The sequence below is a fragment of the Bombina bombina genome, chromosome 6 (genome assembly GCF_027579735.1).
Source record: "Bombina bombina isolate aBomBom1 chromosome 6, aBomBom1.pri, whole genome shotgun sequence".
In the NCBI taxonomy this organism is placed as follows: Eukaryota; Metazoa; Chordata; class Amphibia; order Anura; family Bombinatoridae; genus Bombina; species Bombina bombina.
Window position 1 is genome coordinate 469,164,689 of NC_069504.1, and position 26,754 is coordinate 469,191,442.

At 37.5% G+C, this 26,754-nt stretch overlaps 1 protein-coding gene across 1 annotated transcript in view; it reads left to right on the forward strand.

Annotated features, from left to right (window-relative positions):
- TMEM266 (transmembrane protein 266) overlaps positions 1-26,754 on the forward strand; it is a 488,010-nt gene that overhangs the window by 121,163 nt on the left and 340,093 nt on the right. The window lies entirely within an intron of this gene.

The window sequence follows — 26,754 nt, forward strand, 5'->3', positions numbered from 1 at the left end:
AAGGAGAATATCCCACAAGTAATGGATGAATCCGTGGACTGGATACACCACAAGAGAAATACATTTATCAGGTAAGCATAAATTTTGTTTTCTCTTGTAAGATGTATCGAGTCCACAGATTAATCCATACTTGTGGGATATTCTCCTTCCTTACAGGAAGTGGCAAAGAGAACACAGACAGCAGAGCTGTCTATATAGCTCCTCCCTTAGCTCCACCCCTAGTTATTCTCTTAGCCTACTCTAAGTACTAGGAAGGGTAAAGTGAGTGTGGTGACAAAAATGTTAGTTTTTATTTTCTCAAGCAAAAATGTGTTATTTTAAATGGTACCGGTGTGTACTATTTACTCTCTGGCAGAAAAGGGATGAAGATTTCTGCAAGGAGGATGATGATCTTAGCACTTTGTAACTAAGATCCACTGCTGTTCTCACAAGGGCTGAAGAGTACAGGAAAACTTCAGTTGGGGGAACGGTTTGCAGGCTAAACTGCATTGAGGTATGTTCAGTCTATTTTTTTCTAGACAGACTGTGTTAATTCTAGAAAATTAAGAGTGAGAAAGAGGGCGCCACATAGCGTGATACTGTTGATACAGATTCAGAAGGCAAGGAATTCAAAAAGGCTTACCGAACAGCTCGGCACCGTTCTGTGACCGGTGCTATCAGGCAGACTAACACTCTCAGTGGTTAGCACACTGGGTGGCCTCGGATGGAATGCAGGCGGGTGGGTCTCAGCGTTGAGAATTAGCACACTGGGTGGCCTCAGATGTAAAGGAAACAGGTGGATTTCAGCGTTGCTTAATTAGAGCAAATCCGCGTCTCTGCAACACCTATACTGCAGCCTCCAATGGATTATAAACATAAGATACCTCTCCAAATAAGGTAAATGATTGTGAGCGACAACTTCCGTATGATAAAGTTAAAATCTTTTAATCAAACCAGGTTTTTGCTACGCGTTTCTAGACCAATGGTCTTTTCCTCAGGCATAAAAACAAGGAATAAATTTACAAATACAATGCAACCTTATATACAGGTAATTAAAAACGGAAGTTGTCATAGTATTAAAAAAGAGACCTATCATGGTCAAAATTACCCTGTGAATCTTATCAGCATTAATTAACAAATCAGCAAATTAAGCCAGTGTCAGCACATATTACGATATCTTTACAAAATGTTTCTAAATGGTTTCTAATATTTGTTACTGATTTTTGATATTACGTATGAATGTGAAATGTTAATAAAAGGAAGTGTGAAAAAAAGAATTTGTTACTAATTTTTGATATTACATATGAATGTGAAATGTTAATATAAGGGAGTGTGAAAAAGGAATGTAGTTGTTTCACACAAATGTGTGTATATGCTAGTTGGTATATATATATATATATATATAAACCATAACATATTGGATTTTAAAATTATTTCGTGTATAGTATTATGTGAAACTGTTGTGTGGAGCTTATGATGTAATTAAAAGATACTCTGAAAAAAAAAAAAAAACTTTATCTAGATGTGAAAAGGAATATAGTGGTTTCTAAAATTGGGTTACCAAAATTAATGGATTAGTTTTATTTCGAACGTCACGGCTGTGGACGTGAGTACACTGTAGTTTGGATATATATATATAGAGATGATCTGCATATAATATTCTTCAATAATGAAAGTATTATGATTCCAAATAATAATAATAATAAATTGTCAAGGAATAAATTGTTCATTATAATGTACCAACTCGATGTGGAACAAATTTAAAGTTACCCTCCTGTAGTTGTTTTTCTTAGGGTACAAAATTGTGTGCCACATTGCAAGTGAAATATGTGGAACAAATTTGAAGTTGGCCTCATGTTTCTAAATAGTTTCTAATGTTTGTTAATGATTTCTGATATTGAATATGAATGTGAGATGTTATAAAAAGAAGTATGAAAAAAAAGAATGTAGTTGTTTCACGTAATTATGTGTATATGCAAGTTGGTATATGTAAACCAAAACATATTATATGTATTTGCCACTTTGTATGTTAAGAATCCAAAAATAATTGGTGAGTATAAAAATATTATGGTATGTTTTCTATTAATCCCGAATTGTAGGAACTAAGTAGTAAACTAATAGGGCTGGTAGTTTTTTTCCCCCCCCTGGTGTATATTATCTGACTAGACCCTGATATAAATAACATTAATAATTATTGTTCTTGTTGGTTGGGAATATAAAAATAAAATATGTTTATTATTATTTATATTTATAGATGTTAATTGAAGGCTGCTAGGTCTAAATTCGCATTCAAACCTTCGGGAAATAATGTTTTTAACTTAAAAATCCAGAAAGTTTCTCGTTGTCTGAGTTTATTGGTTCTATTATAATCTACTGACCTGGGAATGAAATCTATTGGAATAAATTTGAAAATGTAGGGGTTGCCTTGATGTTTTGTTAGACAATGCGTTGGAACACTATGTTTGATTTTTGTTTTCTTACAATTTTTACAGTTGCGAAAATGTTCGCCCCATCTAGTTTTGGCTTTCCTGGAGGTGCGGCCTACGTATTGCAGGCCGCAAATACACTCTAATAGATAGACAACAAAAGATGTATTGCAATTATAGAATCCCTGAATGGGATAGATTTCACCGGTAGTATAAGATTTAAAGGTTTTAGTGCCATGTTTGATGTATTGACAGGACTTACAACCGGTTCTTCCGCATCTATAAACCCCCTGTAACCCAAAAATGCCCCTCTTGGATTTCGAGATGAGTTTAGATTGTTGTTGTGTATGTTTGACAATTTTGCTGGGTGCTAAACTACTTCTCAAAGTTGGCGCTCTCCTATAAACTATCTTTGGTCTTTCTTGTACAATATTCTTCAATATGGGATCTCTTTGGATAACATGCCAATGTTTGTATATAATCTGATTAATTTTTTGAAAATGATTATTGTATTGAGTGATAAACATAGGACTTCCCTGATCTATTGGTGTATTGATTAATTGATTTGTTTTTTTATTATTTTTGTTACTACTGTTGGATAATATCTCATTCCTGTCCAATTTTTTGGTTCTGGTAAGAGCATGGTCTAAAATGTCAGCCGGATATTTTCTTTCTATAAATCTATTATATATAGTCTGGCTTTGTTCCAGAAACATGTTGTAATCCGAACAATTTCTTCTGATGCGTCTAAACTGACTGTACGGTACATTATTAATCCAACTTCTATGATGATTGCTATGATATTCCAGATAGCTGTTGCTATCTACATCTTTGAAAAAAGTTTTAGATATGATAGTCTGGTTGAGTCCCCAACTGAGTGACAGATCTAAATAGTCTATTGATTCAGATTGTATGTTGGCTGTAAAGGTGATTCCCATATTGTTATCATTAAGTCGAGTGATAAATGATTCTGCTGATTCTAATGTCCCGTCCCAAATAAATATAAGGTCATCTATATAACGGCCATAGAATACCAGGTTCCCCCCAAGATCCGCATGGTAAATATATACCTCCTCAAATAATCCCATAAAGAGATTGGCGAAACTTGGGGCGAACCTGGTACCCATGGCCGTTCCCTTGATCTGCAAATAAAACTGGTCTAAATATAAGAAATAATTGTGTTGTAAAATGAACTTAATACATTCTAAGATATATGCTCCTTGTGTTTTGGGTAAATATGGATCCTGTTCTAAAAAATGTGAAACTGCCTTCAATCCTAACTCGTGTGAGATGTTTGAATATAGTGAACTGACATCACAAGTAATCCATAGTTTCTTTTTATTGGTAAGGGTTAGGTTTTGTAATAACTGTAAAAGATGAGTACTGTCTCTAATGTATGATGGAAGAGTAATAACAAATTTTTGTAAAAACTGGTCAATATAGAATGATAAATTATATGTAAGGTTGCCTATCCCAGCTATGATCGGACGTCCGGGAGGGTTATGTTTATCCTTATGTATTTTTGGAAGATGGTAGTAATGAGCGATACTGGGATTGTCTATTTTAAGGAATTCACGTTCTTCTTTATTTAATATACCCTGCAAAGCACCTTTGCCTATTAGTTCATAATATGATGTTTTAAAATAAGGGGTCGGATCTCTGGATAGAATATGATAGTAGTTAATGTCACCTAGAATTCTCTCTGCTTCTTTGGTGTAGTCTTTATAGTCCTGAATGATAATCCCTCCCCCCTTATCCGCGTCGCGGATGACAATATTTGAATTATTCTGTAATTTACATAAGGCTTTTTTATGTCTCTGAAAGGAATAATTAGTTTTTTTGGCTGTTGTTTTTAATAATTTTTCACAGTCCTCTAAGACCATATTTTGGTATAGTTCAATGTATTTGTTATTAATATTGCTGGGATTAAAGTTAGATTTGTTTTTAACACTCGTGTGTATATATCCTTCATATAGATTGTCAGTTAAGTCTTCAATATTCGCTATGACACATGGTATAGAATTATCTGAAGGCATATTGTCGGTTAGTATTACCTGAGAATTACTATTGTGTAATTGTTCCCTACTTAATTTTTTATTTGCAAAATATTTTTGCAACGATAACTTGCGTGTGAAATTGTTCACATCGACAAATAGATTGAAGATGTTTGGTGTATTGGGTGGACAGAAGGACAAACCTTTTTTCAGTACTCTTTTCTCTTCTATAGATAGTGTGTATGATGATAAATTGAATAGTCCCTGATTTAGTCTGGATAGTTCCGCTTTCTTGGCGGTAAGGCCTCTGCCCCTCCTGCCTCGTTTTCTGTTGTATGGGGTCTTTTTACCGGCCTTGCCTGCAAGTTTCCCATTCTGGTATTGGGGCCTATCCCTAAAAAAGGAGGTGGTGGGTTATGGCTGGTGCTGGGGCTCTCCCCATCTCCTATCATTAAGAGTGGACTGAATCTATTATTATGTTCATGTTGTTCCATATGTGTTACTGGAGTCTGTGGATTGTCCTGATTGCTCCAAAATTCAGTGTTTGATGTATTAGTATTTCGTTGTCTATAATGTTGTGGAATGTCCCTATGGTCAGTACGGTCTAGTCTCCTATTGTAGTCACCCTGAGGTCTGTGGTGACTATTGTAATCCCAGGTATTCCCCTGGTAAGAAGTAGTATGTGCATCTTTGTGTTGATATGTTTGAGCTAGCTGATAGGACATGTTGTGTGTATCTTGGTTGTTGTGATGTCTGAATTTAAGTTCTCTATTAGTATTGGAGATTTGTTCCCTATTTGGCAATTGATGGTGGTTTTGTGGTTGATAAAAATGTGATTGATGCATCCCTTTGGAAGAGGGATAATTGTACTGAGCTCTGTTATTAGATGCGGACCAATTTTGTTTATATTGGCCTTCTTTGTGTATTCTTGGTTCTTGATTAGATAGGGGAGTTCTATTATTGGATGTATTGTAATGGGTCGAATGATCCAAATTAGATCGGTTATGAAAAGATTGTGGTTGTCTGTAATAGTTATTGTTATTCCTATTAGGATGTACCCCTCTTGTTTCTAAGTGATTGTGGTGGGTGGAACTGTTTCTCGATGTATTATCCTTGCGATTGAAGGTGTATACACAATTGTTGATGTAATCTTCATGATCCCTTTGTAGTTTTTTGTTTTTATTCTGAACAATATTTTCTTGAAATCTATCAGTGCGTTCATTTATTTCTTTTAAAATTTTGTTGTAATCAGGGTTTTGTTGGTATACCCTGAGATCTGTTTGTATCTTCTCTATGTTAGTACTACTCTGACTGTAAAGTTGGCGTCTATGTTCAATTAAAATCTTTATTAAATTAAAAGAGCACTCATTGAGTGCTTCATACCACTTTTGTAAAAGTGCAGGGTCATCTTTAAATGAGCAATGTTTTAGAATCCTTAGTCCTCTAGGGACATATTTCACCTCTGTGTACTTTTCCAAAGCCGTGAGGTCCCACCAATGTCTGTGTTCTTTATTTAATTCCTCTTCTAAAAGATAGAAGAGGTCTCTCATGGGTTTAATTTCATTGCTTTCTGATATAACATCAGAAATGTTGTTATCTTTTGAAAGGTTAAAACTGAGTCTTTTAGAACTGCGTTCCTCTTTGGATTGCATAGTAAGTAGATGTGAGCTGATATGTGTTATCTATACAGCGTTTAGTGCTAAAGATGTGACTGTGAATATAGTAACTGTTGTGTGTTCTAAATCATTAATGTGAATGGAATGCTATACTAAAAAAGATCTGAGTGCTAATTAGCTTTGTGAAAGTGTTGGTTATGAGGTGTGTGTTGTGAAAGTATGGTGTTGGGTGTGGTGTATATGTAAATGGTTGTGCTAAGATTGTAGTGAACTTCAAAGTGATCTCTATTGATATGCTGTGTGCTCGGTGTCTGTCGTCATCAAATAGTGCAAAATTAGAATAAACAGAATAAGAAAAACAAATGATTACCTAAAGTGTATAGAATGTATATTGTGTGTTGTGGGGTAATGAATTCTGCTATTGTAAACGTATTGGGATAAATCTAATATAGACCGAATTACTTTGGTCTAAAATCAGTGTTGCTGACCAAATCAAATAACCCGTGTACACCTGTGTGTAACAATCAAAATAGTTTAAAAAATGAATCTAAATAGTTAATATTTGCAGAAAAAATACATATATAAAACAATAACTCATACTACACCAGTAATGGTATGGATGTTACATAACCAATATATAATATTAATAATTTCTATGTAATAGGCAGAAAATCAACAAAAGTGCAGAATATAGAACTGAGCAAAAAAAAAAATATATAATGCCAGCATGAAAAAAAGTAATAATAACACAAAAAACTTTCAATAAAATCTATATATCAATATCATAGAAATCAGTCATGTCTGTGAGAAGCTGCAAATACCCCGATATGCACCAATGTAAACTGAAATCATACAAGGAACCCCGAGGGGAACCTAAGGCGGGGTGCGCTGGGTGAATGTGAAATGTGGACTTGTGCACAAACAATATGGCTCCCGTGAAATAGGGTAGAAAGTCAATACCAGTTTAAGACTAAAAGAAGACGGCGGCAGAGCTCCTCTGGTCTTCGGCGTGAAGATTTCTGAAAATTAAGAGTGAGAAAGAGGGCGCCACATAGCGTGATACTGTTGATACAGATTCAGAAGGCAAGGAATTCAAAAAGGCTTACCGAACAGCTCGGCACCGTTCTGTGACCGGTGCTATCAGGCAGACTAACACTCTCAGTGGTTAGCACACTGGGTGGCCTACGTATTGCGGCCTGCAATACGTAGGCCGCACCTCCAGGAAAGCCAAAACTAGATGGGGCGAACATTTTCGCAACTGTAAAATTGTAAGAAAACAAAAATCAAACATAGTGTTCCAACGCATTGTCTAACAAAACATCAAGGCAACCCCCACATTTTCAAATTTATTCCAATAGATTTCATTCCCAGGTCAGTAGATTATAATAGAACCAATAAACTCAGACAACGAGAAACTTTCTGGATTTTTAAGTTAAAAACATTATTTCCCGAAGGTTTGAATGCGAATTTAGACCTAGCAGCCTTCAATTAACATCTATAAATATAAATAATAATAAACATATTTTATTTTTATATTCCCAACCAACAAGAACAATAATTATTAATGTTATTTATATCAGGGTCTAGTCAGATAATATACACCAGGGGGGGGGAAAAAACTACCAGCCCTATTAGTTTACTACTTAGTTCCTACAATTCGGGATTAATAGAAAACATACCATAATATTTTTATACTCACCAATTATTTTTGGATTCTTAACATACAAAGTGGCAAATACATATAATATGTTTTGGTTTACATATACCAACTTGCATATACACATAATTACGTGAAACAACTACATTCTTTTTTTTCATACTTCTTTTTATAACATCTCACATTCATATTCAATATCAGAAATCATTAACAAACATTAGAAACTATTTAGAAACATGAGGCCAACTTCAAATTTGTTCCACATATTTCACTTGCAATGTGGCACACAATTTTGTACCCTAAGAAAAACAACTACAGGAGGGTAACTTTAAATTTGTTCCACATCGAGTTGGTACATTATAATGAACAATTTATTCCTTGACAATTTATTATTATTATTATTTGGAATCATAATACTTTCATTATTGAAGAATATTATATGCAGATCATCTCTATATATATATATCCAAACTACAGTGTACTCACGTCCACAGCCGTGACGTTCGAAATAAAACTAATCCATTAATTTTGGTAACCCAATTTTAGAAACCACTATATTCCTTTTCACATCTAGATAAAGTTTTTTTTTTTTTTTTCAGAGTATCTTTTAATTACATCATAAGCTCCACACAACAGTTTCACATAATACTATACACGAAATAATTTTAAAATCCAATATGTTATGGTTTATATATATATATATACCAACTAGCATATACACACATTTGTGTGAAACAACTACATTCCTTTTTCACACTCCCTTATATTAACATTTCACATTCATATGTAATATCAAAAATTAGTAACAAATTCTTTTTTTCACACTTCCTTTTATTAACATTTCACATTCATACGTAATATCAAAAATCAGTAACAAATATTAGAAACCATTTAGAAACATTTTGTAAAGATATCGTAATATGTGCTGACACTGGCTTAATTTGCTGATTTGTTAATTAATGCTGATAAGATTCACAGGGTCATTTTGACCATGATAGGTCTCTTTTTTAATACTATGACAACTTCCGTTTTTAATTACCTGTATATAAGGTTGCATTGTATTTGTAAATTTATTCCTTGTTTTTATGCCTGAGGAAAAGACCATTGGTCTAGAAACGCGTAGCAAAAACCTGGTTTGATTAAAAGATTTTAACTTTATCATACGGAAGTTGTCGCTCACAATCATTTACCTTATTTGGAGAGGTATCTTATGTTTATAATCCATTGGAGGCTGCAGTATAGGTGTTGCAGAGACGCGGATTTGCTCTAATTAAGCAACGCTGAAATCCACCTGTTTCCTTTACATCTGAGGCCACCCAGTGTGCTAATTCTCAACGCTGAGACCCACCCGCCTGCATTCCATCCGAGGCCACCCAGTGTGCTAACCACTGAGAGTGTTAGTCTGCCTGATAGCACCGGTCACAGAACGGTGCCGAGCTGTTCGGTAAGCCTTTTTGAATTCCTTGCCTTCTGAATCTGTATCAACAGTATCACGCTATGTGGCGCCCTCTTTCTCACTCTTAATTTTCAGAAATCTTCACGCCGAAGACCAGAGGAGCTCTGCCGCCGTCTTCTTTTAGTCTTAAACTGGTATTGACTTTCTACCCTATTTCACGGGAGCCATATTGTTTGTGCACAAGTCCACATTTCACATTCACCCAGCGCACCCCGCCTTAGGTTCCCCTCGGGGTTCCTTGTATGATTTCAGTTTACATTGGTGCATATCGGGGTATTTGCAGCTTCTCACAGACATGACTGATTTCTATGATATTGATATATAGATTTTATTGAAAGTTTTTTGTGTTATTACTTTTTTTCATGCTGGCATTATATATTTTTTTTTTGCTCAGTTCTATATTCTGCACTTTTGTTGATTTTCTGCCTATTACATAGAAATTATTAATATTATATATTGGTTATGTAACATCCATACCATTACTGGTGTAGTATGAGTTATTGTTTTATATATGTATTTTTTCTGCAAATATTAACTATTTAGATTCATTTTTTAAACTATTTTGATTGTTACACACAGGTGTACACGGGTTATTTGATTTGGTCAGCAACACTGATTTTAGACCAAAGTAATTCGGTCTATATTAGATTTATCCCAATACGTTTACAATAGCAGAATTCATTACCCCACAACACACAATATACATTCTATACACTTTAGGTAATCATTTGTTTTTCTTATTCTGTTTATTCTAATTTTGCACTATTTGATGACGACAGACACCGAGCACACAGCATATCAATAGAGATCACTTTGAAGTTCACTACAATCTTAGCACAACCATTTACATATACACCACACCCAACACCATACTTTCACAACACACACCTCATAACCAACACTTTCACAAAGCTAATTAGCACTCAGATCTTTTTTAGTATAGCATTCCATTCACATTAATGATTTAGAACACACAACAGTTACTATATTCACAGTCACATCTTTAGCACTAAACGCTGTATAGATAACACATATCAGCTCACATCTACTTACTATGCAATCCAAAGAGGAACGCAGTTCTAAAAGACTCAGTTTTAACCTTTCAAAAGATAACAACATTTCTGATGTTATATCAGAAAGCAATGAAATTAAACCCATGAGAGACCTCTTCTATCTTTTAGAAGAGGAATTAAATAAAGAACACAGACATTGGTGGGACCTCACGGCTTTGGAAAAGTACACAGAGGTGAAATATGTCCCTAGAGGACTAAGGATTCTAAAACATTGCTCATTTAAAGATGACCCTGCACTTTTACAAAAGTGGTATGAAGCACTCAATGAGTGCTCTTTTAATTTAATAAAGATTTTAATTGAACATAGACGCCAACTTTACAGTCAGAGTAGTACTAACATAGAGAAGATACAAACAGATCTCAGGGTATACCAACAAAACCCTGATTACAACAAAATTTTAAAAGAAATAAATGAACGCACTGATAGATTTCAAGAAAATATTGTTCAGAATAAAAACAAAAAACTACAAAGGGATCATGAAGATTACATCAACAATTGTGTATACACCTTCAATCGCAAGGATAATACATCGAGAAACAGTTCCACCCACCACAATCACTTAGAAACAAGAGGGGTACATCCTAATAGGAATAACAATAACTATTACAGACAACCACAATCTTTTCATAACCGATCTAATTTGGATCATTCGACCCATTACAATACATCCAATAATAGAACTCCCCTATCTAATCAAGAACCAAGAATACACAAAGAAGGCCAATATAAACAAAATTGGTCCGCATCTAATAACAGAGCTCAGTACAATTATCCCTCTTCCAAAGGGATGCATCAATCACATTTTTATCAACCACAAAACCACCATCAATTGCCAAATAGGGAACAAATCTCCAATACTAATAGAGAACTTAAATTCAGACATCACAACAACCAAGATACACACAACATGTCCTATCAGCTAGCTCAAACATATCAACACAAAGATGCACATACTACTTCTTACCAGGGGAATACCTGGGATTACAATAGTCACCACAGACCTCAGGGTGACTACAATAGGAGACTAGACCGTACTGACCATAGGGACATTCCACAACATTATAGACAACGAAATACTAATACATCAAACACTGAATTTTGGAGCAATCAGGACAATCCACAGACTCCAGTAACACATATGGAACAACATGAACATAATAATAGATTCAGTCCACTCTTAATGATAGGAGATGGGGAGAGCCCCAGCACCAGCCATAACCCACCACCTCCTTTTTTAGGGATAGGCCCCAATACCAGAATGGGAAACTTGCAGGCAAGGCCGGTAAAAAGACCCCATACAACAGAAAACGAGGCAGGAGGGGCAGAGGCCTTACCGCCAAGAAAGCGGAACTATCCAGACTAAATCAGGGACTATTCAATTTATCATCATACACACTATCTATAGAAGAGAAAAGAGTACTGAAAAAAGGTTTGTCCTTCTGTCCACCCAATACACCAAACATCTTCAATCTATTTGTCGATGTGAACAATTTCACACGCAAGTTATCGTTGCAAAAATATTTTGCAAATAAAAAATTAAGTAGGGAACAATTACACAATAGTAATTCTCAGGTAATACTAACCGACAATATGCCTTCAGATAATTCTATACCATGTGTCATAGCGAATATTGAAGACTTAACTGACAATCTATATGAAGGATATATACACACGAGTGTTAAAAACAAATCTAACTTTAATCCCAGCAATATTAATAACAAATACATTGAACTATACCAAAATATGGTCTTAGAGGACTGTGAAAAATTATTAAAAACAACAGCCAAAAAAACTAATTATTCCTTTCAGAGACATAAAAAAGCCTTATGTAAATTACAGAATAATTCAAATATTGTCATCCGCGACGCGGATAAGGGGGGAGGGATTATCATTCAGGACTATAAAGACTACACCAAAGAAGCAGAGAGAATTCTAGGTGACATTAACTACTATCATATTCTATCCAGAGATCCGACCCCTTATTTTAAAACATCATATTATGAACTAATAGGCAAAGGTGCTTTGCAGGGTATATTAAATAAAGAAGAACGTGAATTCCTTAAAATAGACAATCCCAGTATCGCTCATTACTACCATCTTCCAAAAATACATAAGGATAAACATAACCCTCCCGGACGTCCGATCATAGCTGGGATAGGCAACCTTACATATAATTTATCATTCTATATTGACCAGTTTTTACAAAAATTTGTTATTACTCTTCCATCATACATTAGAGACAGTACTCATCTTTTACAGTTATTACAAAACCTAACCCTTACCAATAAAAAGAAACTATGGATTACTTGTGATGTCAGTTCACTATATTCAAACATCTCACACGAGTTAGGATTGAAGGCAGTTTCACATTTTTTAGAACAGGATCCATATTTACCCAAAACACAAGGAGCATATATCTTAGAATGTATTAAGTTCATTTTACAACACAATTATTTCTTATATTTAGACCAGTTTTATTTGCAGATCAAGGGAACGGCCATGGGTACCAGGTTCGCCCCAAGTTTCGCCAATCTCTTTATGGGATTATTTGAGGAGGTATATATTTACCATGCGGATCTTGGGGGGAACCTGGTATTCTATGGCCGTTATATAGATGACCTTATATTTATTTGGGACGGGACATTAGAATCAGCGGAATCATTTATCACTCGACTTAATGATAACAATATGGGAATCACCTTTACAGCCAACATACAATCTGAATCAATAGACTATTTAGATCTGTCACTCAGTTGGGGACTCAACCAGACTATCATATCTAAAACTTTTTTCAAAGATGTAGATAGCAACAGCTATCTGGAATATCATAGCAATCATCATAGAAGTTGGATTAATAATGTACCGTACAGTCAGTTTAGACGCATCAGAAGAAATTGTTCGGATTACAACATGTTTCTGGAACAAAGCCAGACTATATATAATAGATTTATAGAAAGAAAATATCCGGCTGACATTTTAGACCATGCTCTTACCAGAACCAAAAAATTGGACAGGAATGAGATATTATCCAACAGTAGTAACAAAAATAATAAAAAAACAAATCAATTAATCAATACACCAATAGATCAGGGAAGTCCTATGTTTATCACTCAATACAATAATCATTTTCAAAAAATTAATCAGATTATATACAAACATTGGCATGTTATCCAAAGAGATCCCATATTGAAGAATATTGTACAAGAAAGACCAAAGATAGTTTATAGGAGAGCGCCAACTTTGAGAAGTAGTTTAGCACCCAGCAAAATTGTCAAACATACACAACAACAATCTAAACTCATCTCGAAATCCAAGAGGGGCATTTTTGGGTTACAGGGGGTTTATAGATGCGGAAGAACCGGTTGTAAGTCCTGTCAATACATCAAACATGGCACTAAAACCTTTAAATCTTATACTACCGGTGAAATCTATCCCATTCAGGGATTCTATAATTGCAATACATCTTTTGTTGTCTATCTATTAGAGTGTATTTGCGGCCTGCAATACGTAGGCCGCACCTCCAGGAAAGCCAAAACTAGATGGGGCGAACATTTTCGCAACTGTAAAAATTGTAAGAAAACAAAAATCAAACATAGTGTTCCAACGCATTGTCTAACAAAACATCAAGGCAACCCCCACATTTTCAAATTTATTCCAATAGATTTCATTCCCAGGTCAGTAGATTATAATAGAACCAATAAACTCAGACAACGAGAAACTTTCTGGATTTTTAAGTTAAAAACATTATTTCCCGAAGGTTTGAATGCGAATTTAGACCTAGCAGCCTTCAATTAACATCTATAAATATAAATAATAATAAACATATTTTATTTTTATATTCCCAACCAACAAGAACAATAATTATTAATGTTATTTATATCAGGGTCTAGTCAGATAATATACACCAGGGGGGGGAAAAAAACTACCAGCCCTATTAGTTTACTACTTAGTTCCTACAATTCGGGATTAATAGAAAACATACCATAATATTTTTATACTCACCAATTATTTTTGGATTCTTAACATACAAAGTGGCAAATACATATAATATGTTTTGGTTTACATATACCAACTTGCATATACACATAATTACGTGAAACAACTACATTCTTTTTTTTCATACTTCTTTTTATAACATCTCACATTCATATTCAATATCAGAAATCATTAACAAACATTAGAAACTATTTAGAAACATGAGGCCAACTTCAAATTTGTTCCACATATTTCACTTGCAATGTGGCACACAATTTTGTACCCTAAGAAAAACAACTACAGGAGGGTAACTTTAAATTTGTTCCACATCGAGTTGGTACATTATAATGAACAATTTATTCCTTGACAATTTATTATTATTATTATTTGGAATCATAATACTTTCATTATTGAAGAATATTATATGCAGATCATCTCTATATATATATATCCAAACTACAGTGTACTCACGTCCACAGCCGTGACGTTCGAAATAAAACTAATCCATTAATTTTGGTAACCCAATTTTAGAAACCACTATATTCCTTTTCACATCTAGATAAAGTTTTTTTTTTTTTTCAGAGTATCTTTTAATTACATCATAAGCTCCACACAACAGTTTCACATAATACTATACACGAAATAATTTTAAAATCCAATATGTTATGGTTTATATATATATATATATATATATATATACCAACTAGCATATACACACATTTGTGTGAAACAACTACATTCCTTTTTCACACTCCCTTATATTAACATTTCACATTCATATGTAATATCAAAAATTAGTAACAAATTCTTTTTTTCACACTTCCTTTTATTAACATTTCACATTCATACGTAATATCAAAAATCAGTAACAAATATTAGAAACCATTTAGAAACATTTTGTAAAGATATCGTAATATGTGCTGACACTGGCTTAATTTGCTGATTTGTTAATTAATGCTGATAAGATTCACAGGGTCATTTTGACCATGATAGGTCTCTTTTTTAATACTATGACAACTTCCGTTTTTAATTACCTGTATATAAGGTTGCATTGTATTTGTAAATTTATTCCTTGTTTTTATGCCTGAGGAAAAGACCATTGGTCTAGAAACGCGTAGCAAAAACCTGGTTTGATTAAAAGATTTTAACTTTATCATACGGAAGTTGTCGCTCACAATCATTTACCTTATTTGGAGAGGTATCTTATGTTTATAATCCATTGGAGGCTGCAGTATAGGTGTTGCAGAGACGCGGATTTGCTCTAATTAAGCAACGCTGAAATCCACCTGTTTCCTTTACATCTGAGGCCACCCAGTGTGCTAATTCTCAACGCTGAGACCCACCCGCCTGCATTCCATCCGAGGCCACCCAGTGTGCTAACCACTGAGAGTGTTAGTCTGCCTGATAGCACCGGTCACAGAACGGTGCCGAGCTGTTCGGTAAGCCTTTTTGAATTCCTTGCCTTCTGAATCTGTATCAACAGTATCACGCTATGTGGCGCCCTCTTTCTCACTCTTAATTTTCAGAAATCTTCACGCCGAAGACCAGAGGAGCTCTGCCGCCGTCTTCTTTTAGTCTTAAACTGGTATTGACTTTCTACCCTATTTCACTGGAGCCATATTGTTTGTGCACAAGTCCACATTTCACATTCACCCAGCGCACCCCGCCTTAGGTTCCCCTCGGGGTTCCTTGTATAATTCTAGAAAAGGCTGGCAATATCCCCATGAGTCATTGATACCCTGATTCAAGCTAGAAAGCCTGTCACCAGGAAGATTTATCATAAGATTTGGCGCAAATATTTCTTTCATGTAATTAGCAAGAGTCCATGAGCTAGTGACGTATGGGATATACATTCCTACCAGGAGGGGCAAAGTTTCCCAAACCTTAAAATGCCTATAAATACACCCCTCACCACACCCACAATTCAGTTTTACAAACTTTGCCTCTTATGGAGGTGGTGAAGTAAGTTTGTGCTAGATTCTACGTTGATATGCGCTCCGCAGCAGGTTGGAGCCCGGTTTTCCTCTCAGCGTGCAGTGAATGTCAGAGGGATGTGAGGAGAGTATTGCCTATTTGAATGCAATGATCTCCTTCTACGGGGTCTATTTCATAGGTTCTCTGTTATCGGTCGTAGAGATTCATCTCTTACCTCCCTTTTCAGATCGACGATATACTCTTATATATATATACCATTACCTCTGCTGATTTTCGTTTCAGTACTGGTTTGGCTTTCTACAACATGTAGATGAGTGTCCTGGGGTAAGTAAGTAAGCTTATTTTCTGTGACACTCTAAGCTATGGTTAGGCACTTTTTTATAAAGTTCTAAATATATGTATTCAAACATTTATTTGCCTTGACTCGGGATGTTCAACATTCCTTATTTTCAGACAGTCAGTTTCATACTTGGGATAAATGCATTTGTTTCAATCATTTTTTCTTACCTTAAAAAATTTGACTTTTTCCCTGTGGGCTGTTAGGCTCGCGGGGGCTGAAAATGCTTCATTTTATTGGCGCGGACTTTTTTGGCGCAAAAATGTTTTTCTGTTTCCGGCGTCATACGTGTCGCCGGAAGTTGCGTCATTTTTTGACTTTTTTTTGCGTCAAAAGTGTCGGCGTTCCGGATGTGGCGTCATTTTTTGGCGCCAAAAGCATTTAGGCGCCAAATAATGTGGGCGTCTTTTTTGGCGCTAAAAAATATGGGCGTCATTTTTGTCTCCACATTATTTAAGTCTCATTATTTATTGCTTCTGGTTGCTAGAAGCTTGTTCACTGGCATTTTTTTCCCATTCCTGAAACTGTCATTTAAGGAATTTGATCAATTTTGCTTTATATGTTGTTTTTTCTTTTACATATTGCAAGATGTTCCACGTTGCAACTGAGTCAGAAGATACTTCAGGAAAATCGCTGCCCAGTGCTGGAGCTACCAAGCTAAGTGTATCTGCTATAAACTTTTGGTATCTGTTTCTCCAGCTGTTGTTTGTATTGCATGTCATGACAAACTTATTAATGCAGATAAAATTTCCTTTAGTACTGTTACATTACCTGTTGCTGTTCCGTCAACATCTAATTTTCAGAGTGTTCCTGATAATATAAGAGATTTTATTTTTTAAATCCATTTAGAAGGCTATGTCTGTTATTTCTCCTTCTAGTATACATAAAAGTCTTTTAAAACTTCTCTTTTTTGCAGATGAATTTTTAAATGAACATCATCATTCTGATACTGATAATGGTTCTTCTGGTTCAGAGGTTTCTGTCTCAGAGGTTCATGCTGATAAATCTTTGTATTTGTTCAAGATGGAATTTATTCGTTCTTTACTTAAAGAAGTATTAATTGCATTAGAAATAGAGGATTCTGGTCCTCTTGATACTAAATCTAAACGTTTAAATAAGGTTTTTAAATCTCCTGTAGTTATTCCAGAAGTGTTTTCTCTCCCTGATGCTATTTCTGAAGTAATTTCCAGGGAATGGAATAATTTGGGTAATTCTTTTACTCCTTCTAAACGTTTAAGCAATTATATCCTGTGCCATCTGACAGATTAGAGTTTTGGGACAAAATCTCTAAGGTTAATGGGGCTGTCTCTACTCATGCTAAACGTACTACTATTCCTATGGCAGATAGTACTTCATTTAAGGATCCTTTAGATAGGAAAATTGAATCCTTTCTAAGAAAAGCTTACTTATGTTCAGGTAATCTTCTTAGACCTGCTATGTTTTTAGCGGATGTTGCTGCAGCTTCAACTTTTTGGTTAGAAGCTGCAGCTTCATAATTTTATAGCATTATTTTCTCCAACATAGGTGTGTCCGGTCCACGGCGTCATCCTTACTTGTGGGATATTCTCTTCCCCAACAGGAAATGGCAAAGAGCCCAGCAAAGCTGGTCACATGATCCCTCCTAGGCTCCGCCTACCCCAGTCATTCTCTTTGCCGTTGTACAGGCAACATCTCCACGGAGATGGCTTAGAGTTTTTTAGTGTTTAACTGTAGTTTTTATTATTCAATCAAGAGTTTGTTATTTTAAAATAGTGCTGGTATGTACTATTTACTCAGAAACAGAAAAGAGATGAAGATTTCTGTTTATATGAGGAAAATGATTTTAGCACCGTAACTAAAATCCATGGCTGTTCCACACAGGACTGTTGAGAGCAATTAACTTCAGTTGGGGGAACAGTGTGCAGTCTCTTACTGCTTGAGGTATGACACATTCTAACAAGACGATGTAATGCTGGAAGCTGTCATTTTCCCTATGGGATCCGGTAAGCCATGTTTATTAAGATAGTAAATAAGGGCTTCACAAGGGCTTATTAAGACTGTAGACTTTTTCTGGGCTAAATCGATTCATTATTAACACATATTTAGCCTTGAGGAATCATTTATTCTGGGTATTTTGATATGATTATATCGGCAGGCACTGTTTTAGACACCTTATTCTTTAGGGGCTTTCCCTAATCATAGTCAGAGCCTCATTTTCGCGCCGGTATGGCGCACTTGTTTTTGAGGACAGCATGGCATGCAGCTGCATGTGTGTGGAGCTCTGATACATAGAAAAGTCTTTCTGAAGGCATCATTTGGTATCGTATTCCCCTTTGGGCTTGGTTGGGTCTCAGCAAAGCAGATTCCAGGGACTGTAAAGGGGTTAAATATAAAAACGGCTCCGGTTCCGTTATTTTAAGGGTTAAAGCTTCCAAATTTGGTGTGCAATACTTTTAAGGCTTTAAGACACTGTGGTGAAATTTTGGTGAATTTTGAACAATTCCTTCATACTTTTTCGCAATTGCAGTAATAAAGTGTGTTTAGTTTAAAATTTAAAGTGACAGTAACGGTTTTATTTTAAAACGTTTTTTGTGCTTTGTTATCAAGTTTATGCCTGTTTAACATGTCTGAACTACCAGATAGATTGTGTTCTGACTGTGGGGAAACCAAGGTTCCTTCTCATTTAACTATATGTATTTTATGTCATAAAAAAATTTAGTAAAAATGATGCCCAAGATGATTCCTCAAGTGAGGGGAGTAAGCATGGTACTGCATCATCCCCTCCTTCGTCTACACCAGTCTTGCCCATACAGGAGGCCCCTAGTACATCTAGTGCGCCAATACTCCTTACTATGCAACATTTAACGGCTGTAATGGATAATTCTATCAAAAACATTTTAGCCAATATGCCCACTTATCAGCGAAAGCGCGACTGCTCTGTTTTAGAAAATTCTGTAGAGCATGAGAACGCTGATGATATGGTTTCTGAAGGGCCCCTACACCAGTCTGAGGGGGCCAGGGAGGTTTTGTCTGAGGGAGAAATTTCAGATTCAGGAAACATTTCTCAACAAGCTGAACCTGATGTGATTACTTTTAAATTTAAGTTGGAACATCTCCGCGCTCTGCTTAAGGAGGTGTTATCCAATTTGGATGATTGTGATTATCTGGTCATTCCAGAACCACTATGTAAAATGGAAAAGTTCTTAGAGGCCCCGGGGCCCCCCGAAGCTTTTCCTATATCCAAGCGGGTGGCGTACATTGTTAGTAAAGAATGGGACAGGCCCGGTATACCTTTAGTACCTCCCCCCATATTTAAAAAAATTGTTTTCCTATAGTCGACCCCAGAAAGGACTGATGGCAGACAGTCCCCAAGGTCGAGGGGGCGGTTTCTACTCTACACAAGCGCGCCACTATACCCATAGAAGATAGTTGTGCTTTCCAAGATCCTATGGATAAAAAATTAGAAGGTCTGCTAAAAAAGATGTTTGTTCAGCAAGGTTCCCTTCTACAACCAATTGCATGCATTGTCCCTGTCACTGCAGCCGCGTGTTTCTAGTTTGATGAGCTAGGAAAGGCGATTATTAGTAATTCTTCTTCTTATGAGGAGATTATGGACAGAATTCGTGCTCTTAAATTGGCTAATTCTTTCACCCTAGACGCCACCTTGCAATTGGCTAGGTTAGCGGCGAAAAAATTCTGGGTTTGCTATTGTGGCGCAGAGCGCTTTGGTTAAAATCTTGGGCAGTGGATGCGTCTTCCAAGAACAAATTGCTTGACATTCCTTTCAAGGGGAAAACACTCTTTGGCCCTGACTTGAAAGAGATTATCTCTGATATCACTGGGGGCAAGGGCCACGCCCTTCCTCAGGATAGGTCTTTTCAAGACCAAAAATAAACCTAAGTTTCGTCCCTTTCGCAGAAACGGATCAGCCCCAAGGGCTACGTCCTCTAAGCAGGAAGGTAATACTTCTCAAACCAATCCAGCCTGGAGACCTATGCAAGGCTGGAACAAAGGAAAGCAGGCCAGGAAACCTGCCACTGCTACCAAGACAGCATGAAATGCGGGCCCCCGATCCGGGACCGGATCTGGTGGGGGGCAGACTCTCTCTCTTCGCTCAGGCTTGGGCAAGAGATGTTCTGGATCCTTGGGCGCTAGAAATAGTCTCCCAAGGTTATTCTCTGGAGTTCAAGGGGCTTCCTCCAAGGGGGAGGTTCCACAGGTCTCAGTTGTCTTCAGACCACATAAGAAGACAGGCATTCTTACATTGGGTAGAAGACCTGCTAAAAATGGGAGTGATTCATCCTGTTCCATTAGGAGAACAAGGGATGGGGTTCTACTCCAATCTGTTCATAGTTCCCAAAAAAGAGGGAACGTTCAGACCAATCTTCGATCTCAAGATCTTGAACAAGTTTCTCAAGGTTCCATCGTTCAAGATGGAAACCATTCGAACACTTCTTCCTTCCATCCAGGAAGGTCAATTCATGACCAAGGTGGATTTCAAGGATGCGTATCTACATATTCCTATCCACAAGGAACATCATCGGTTCCTAAGGTTTGCATTCCTGGACAAGCATTTCCAGTTCGTGGCGTTTTCTTTCGGATTAGCCACTGCTCCTAGGATTTTCTCATAGGTACTAGGGTCCCTTCTGGCGGTGCTAAGACCAAGGGGCATTGCTGTAGTACCTTACTTGGACGACATTCTGATTCGAGCGTCGTCCCTTCCTCAAGTAAAGGCTCACACGGACATTGTCCTGGCCTTTCTCAGATCTCACGGATGGAAAGTGAACGTGGAAAAGAGTTCTCTATCTCCGTCAACGAGGGTTCCCTTCTTGGGAACTATAATAGACTCCTTAGAAATGAGGATTTTTCTGACAGAAGCCAGAAAAACAAAACTTCTAGACTCTTGTCGGATACTTCATTCCGTTCCTCTTCCTTCCATAGCGCAGTGCATGGAAGTGATAGGTTTGATGGTAGCGGCAATGGACATAGTTCCTTTTGTGCGCATTCATCTAAGACCATTACAACTGTTCATGCTCAGTCAGTGGAATGGGGACTATTCAGACTTGTCTCCGAAGATACAAGTAAATCAGAGGACCAGAGACTCATTCCGTTGGTGGCTGTCCCTGGACAACCTGTCTCAAGGGATGACCTTCCGCAGACCAGAGTGGGTCATTGTCACGACCGACGCCAGTCTGATGGGCTGGGGCGCGGTCTGGGGATCCCTGAAAGCTCAGGGTCTTTGGTCTCGGGTAGAATCTCTTCTACCGATAAATATTCTGGAACTGAGAGCGATATTCAATGCTCTCAAAGCTTGGCCTCAGCTAGCGAGGGCCAAGTTCATACATCAACCATCAGGGGGGAACAAGGAGTTCCCTAGCGATGGAAGAAGTGACCAAAATCATTCTATGGGCGGAGTCTCACTCCTGCCACCTGTCTGCTATCCACATCCCAGGAGTGGAAAATTGGGAAGCGGATTTTCTGAGTCGTCAGACATTGCATCCGGGGGAGTGGGAACTCCATCCGGAAATCTTTGCCCAAGTCACTTAACCGTGGGGCATTCCAGACATGGATCTGATGGCCTCTCGTCAGAACTTCAGAGTTCCTTACTACGGGTACAGATCCAGGGATCCCAAGGCGGCTCTAGTGGATGCACTAGTAGCACCTTGGACCTTCAAACTAGCTTATGTGTTCCCGCCGTTTCCTCTCATCCCCAGGCTGGTAGCCAGGATCAATCAGGAGAGGGCGTCGGTGATTTTGATAGCTCCTGCGTGGCCACGCAGGACTTGGTATGCAGATCTGGTGAATATGTCATCGGCTCCACCATGGAAGCTACCTTTGAGACGAGACCTTCTTGTTCTAGGTCCGTTCGACCCACTCCAGCTGACTGCTTGGAGATTGAACGCTTGATCTTATCAAAGCGAGGGTTCTCAGATTCTGTTATTAATACTCTTGTTCAGGCCTGAAAGCCTGTAACCAGAAAAATTACCACATAATTTGGTATATCTGTTGGTGTGAATCTGCAGGATTCCCTTGGGACAAGGTTAAGATTCCTAAGAGTCTATCCTTCCTTCGAGAAGGATTGGAAAAAGGATTATCTGCAAGTTCCTTGATGGGACAGATTTCTGCCTTGTCTGTGTTACTTCACAAAAAGCTGGCAGCTGTGCCAGATGTTCTAGCCTTTGTTCAGGCTCTGGTTAGAATCAAGCCTGTTTACAAAATTTTGACTCCTCCTTGGAGTCTCAACCTAGTTCTTTCAGTTCTTCAGGGGGTTCCGTTTGAACCCTTACATTCCGTTGATATTAAGTTATTATCTTGGAAAGTTTTGTTTTTGGTTGCAATTTCTTCTGCTAGAAGAGTTTCAGAATTATCTGCTCTGCAGTGTTCTTCTCCTTATCTGGTGTTCCATGCAGATAAGGTGGTTTTGCGTACTAAACCTGGTTTTCTTCCAAAAGTTGTTTCTAACAAAAACATTAACCAGGAGATAGTTGTGCCTTCTTTGTGTCCTAATCCAGTTTCAAAGAAGGAACGTTTGTTGCACAACTTGGATGTAGTTCGTGCTTTCAAATTTTACTTAGCAGCTACTAAGGATTTCAGACAAACTTCGTCTTTGTTTGTTGTTTATTCTGGTAAACGGAGAGGTCAAAAAAGCAACTTCTACCTCTCTCTCCTTCTGGATTAAAAGCATTATCCGATTGGCTTATGAGACTGCCGGACGGCAGCCTCCTGAAAGAATCACAGCTCACTCCACTAGGGCTGTGGCTTCCACATGGGCCTTCAAGAACGAGGCTTCTGTTGATCAGATATGTAAGGCAGCGACTTGGTCTTCACTGCACACTTTTTCTAAATTTTACAAATTTGATACTTTTGCTTCTTCTGAGGCTATTTTTGGGAGAAAGGTTTTGCAAGCCGTGGTGCCTTCCATTTAGGTGACCTGATTTGCTCCCTCCCTTCATCCGTGTCCTAAAGCTTTGGTATTGGTTCCCACAAGTAAGGATGACGCCGTGGACCGGACACACCTATGTTGGAGAAAACAGAATTTATGTTTACCTGATAAATTACTTTCTCCAACGGTGTGTCCGGTCCACGGCCCGCCCTGGTTTTTTTAATCAGGTCTGATAATTTATTTTCTTTAACTACAGTCACCACGGTAACATATGGTTTCTCCTATGCAAATATTCCTCCTTAACGTCGGTCGAATGACTGGGGTAGGCGGAGCCTAGGAGGGATCATGTGACCAGCTTTGCTGGGCTCTTTGCCATTTCCTGTTGGGGAAGAGAATATCCCACAAGTAAGGATGACGCCGTGGACCGGACACACCGTTGGAGAAAGTAATTTATCAGGTAAACATAAATTCTGTTATTATTCTATAACATGCTAATAATTTTATTTGTGATACCATCTTTTGATATCATTAGAGTTGATGTCAGGTATATGTCTCTAGCTATTTTAGCTAGAAAAGCTTTATGGCTTAAAACTTGGAATGCTGATATGTCTTCTAAGTCAACTTTGCTTTCCCTTTCTTTCCAGGGTAATAAATTATTCGATTTTCAGTTGGATTCTATTATCTCAACTGTTACTGGAGGGAAGGGAACTTTTTTACCAAAGGATAAAAAATCTAAGGTAAATTTAGGTCTAATAATCATTTTCGTTCCTTTCCTCACAACAAGAAACAAAAGCCTGGTCCTTCATCCTCAGGAGCGGTATCAGTTTGGAAACCTTTTCCAGTTTGGAATATATCCAAGCCTTATAGAAACCTATAGCCAGCTCCTAAATACCCATGAAGGTGCGGCCCTCATTCCAGCTCAGCTGGTATGGGGCAGTTTATGTTTTCTTTAAGGAAATTTGGATCAATTCCGTTCACAATCTCTGGTTTCATAACATTGTTTCAGAAAGGTACAGAATTGGCTTCAAGTTAAGGCCTCCTGCAAAGAGATTTTTTTTTCTTTCCCGTGTCCCAGTAAACACAGCAAAGGCTCAGCATTTCTGAAATGTGTTTCAGATCTAGAGTTTGCTGGAGTAATTATGCCAGTTCCAGTTCTGGAACAGGGGCTGGGGTTTTATTCTATCTCTTCATTGTACCAAAGAAGGTCAATTCCTTCAGACCAGTTCCGGATCTATCTATATTGAATCGTTATGTAAGGATACCAACATTCAAGATGGTAACTGTAGGACTATCCTGCCTTTTGTTTAGCAAGGGCATTATATGTCTACAATAGATTTACAGGATGTATATCTGCATATTCCGATTCATCCAGATCACTTTTAGTTTCTGAGATTCTCTTTTTAGACAAGCATTACCAGTTTTGTGGCTCTACCGTTTGGCCTAGCGTCAGCTCCAAGAATTTTTTTCAAAGGTTCTCGGTGCCCTTCTGTCTGTAATCAGAGAACAGGGTTTTGGTATTTCCTTATTTGGACGATATCTTGGTACTTGCTCAGTCTTCACATTTTCGCAGAATCTCATACAAATCGACTTGTGTTGTTTCTTCAAGATCATGGTTGGAGGATCAATTTACCATTCAGTTCATTGTTTCCTCAGACAAGGGTAACCTTTTTAGGTTTCCAGATAGATTCAGTGTCTATGACTCTGTCCTTGTCAGATAAGAGAAATTTAACATTGATATCAGCTTGTCAAAACCTTCAGTCACAATCATTCCCTTTGGTAGCCTTATGCATGGAAATTTTAGGTCTTAGGACTGCCGCATCGGATGCGATCTCCTTTGCTCGTTTTCACATGCGACCTCTTCAGCTCTGTATGCTGAACCAGTGGTGCAGGGATTACACAAAGATATCTCAATTAATATCTTTAAACCGATTATACAACACTCTATGACATGGTGGACAGTTCACCATCGTTTAGTTCAGGGGGTTTCTTTGTTCTTCCGACCTGGACTATAATCTCAACAGATGCAAGTCTTACAGGTTGGGGAGCTGTGTGGGTTCCGGGCGAATGGTCTCTTCACCCAGAGGTATTGCTTCAGATTGTTCAAATGTGGGAACTCCCAGAAATAGATCTGATGGCTTCTCATCTAAACAAGAAACTTCCCTGGTATCTGTCCAGATCCCGGGATCCTCGGGCGGAAGCAGTGGATACATTATCGCTTCCTTGGAAGTATCATCCTGCCTATATCTTTCCGCCTCTAGTTCTTCTTCCAAGAGTATTCTCCAAGATTCTAAAGGAATGCTCGTTTGTCCTGCTGGTAGCTCCAGCATGGTCTCACAGGTTTTGGTATGCGGATCTTGTCCGGATGGCCTCTTGCCAGCTGTGGACTCTTCCGTTAAGACCAGACTTTCTGTCACAAGGTCCTTTTTTCCATCAGGATCTCAAATCCTTAAATTTTAAGGTATGGAGTTTGAACGCTTGATTCTTGGTCAAAGAAGGTTTATCTGACTCTGTGATTAATACTATGTGACAGGCTCGTAAATCTGTATCTAGAGAGATATATTATAGAGTCTGGAAGACTTATATTTCTTAGTGTCTTTCTCATCATTTTTTCTTGGCATTCTTTTTGAATACCGAGAATTTTTCAGTTTCTTCAGGATGGTTTAGATAAAGGTTTGTCCGCAAGTTCCTTGAAAGGACAAATCTCTGCTCTTTCTGTTCTTTTTTCACAGAAGGATTGCTAATCTTCCTGATATTTCATTGTTTTGTACAAGCTTTGGTTCGTATAAAACCTGTCATTAAGTCAATTTCTCCTCCTTGGAGTTTGAATTTGGTTCTGGGGGCTTTTCAAGCTCCTCCTTTTGAACCCATGCATTCTTTGGTCGTTATATTACTTTCTTGGAAAGTTTTGTTTCTTTTGGCCATCTCTTCTGCCAGAAGAGTCTCTGAATTATCTGCTCTTTCTTGTGAGTCTCCTTTTCTGATTTTTCATCAGGATAAGGCGGTGCTGCGAACTTCTTTTGAAATTGTGGTTCCTTCATTATGTCCTAATCCTATGAATTCTAAGGAGAAATCATTGCATTCTTTGGATGCTGTTAGAGCTTTGTATTATTATGTTTAAGCTACTAAGTCTTTCCGAAAGACTTCTAGTCTATTTGTCATCTTTTCCAGTTCTAGAAAAGGCCAGAAAGCTTCTGCCATTTCTTTGGCATCTTGGTTGAAATCTTTATTTCATCATGCCTATGTCAAGTCGGGTAAAATTCCGCCTCGAAGGATTACAGTTCATTCTACTAGGTCAGTTTCTACTTCCTGGGCGTTTAGGAATGAAGCTTCGATTGATCAGATTTGCAAAGCAGCAACTTGGTCCTCTTTGCATACTTTTTCTAAATTCTACCATTTTTATGTGTTTTCTTCTTCTGAAGCAGTTTTTGGTAGAAAAGTACTTC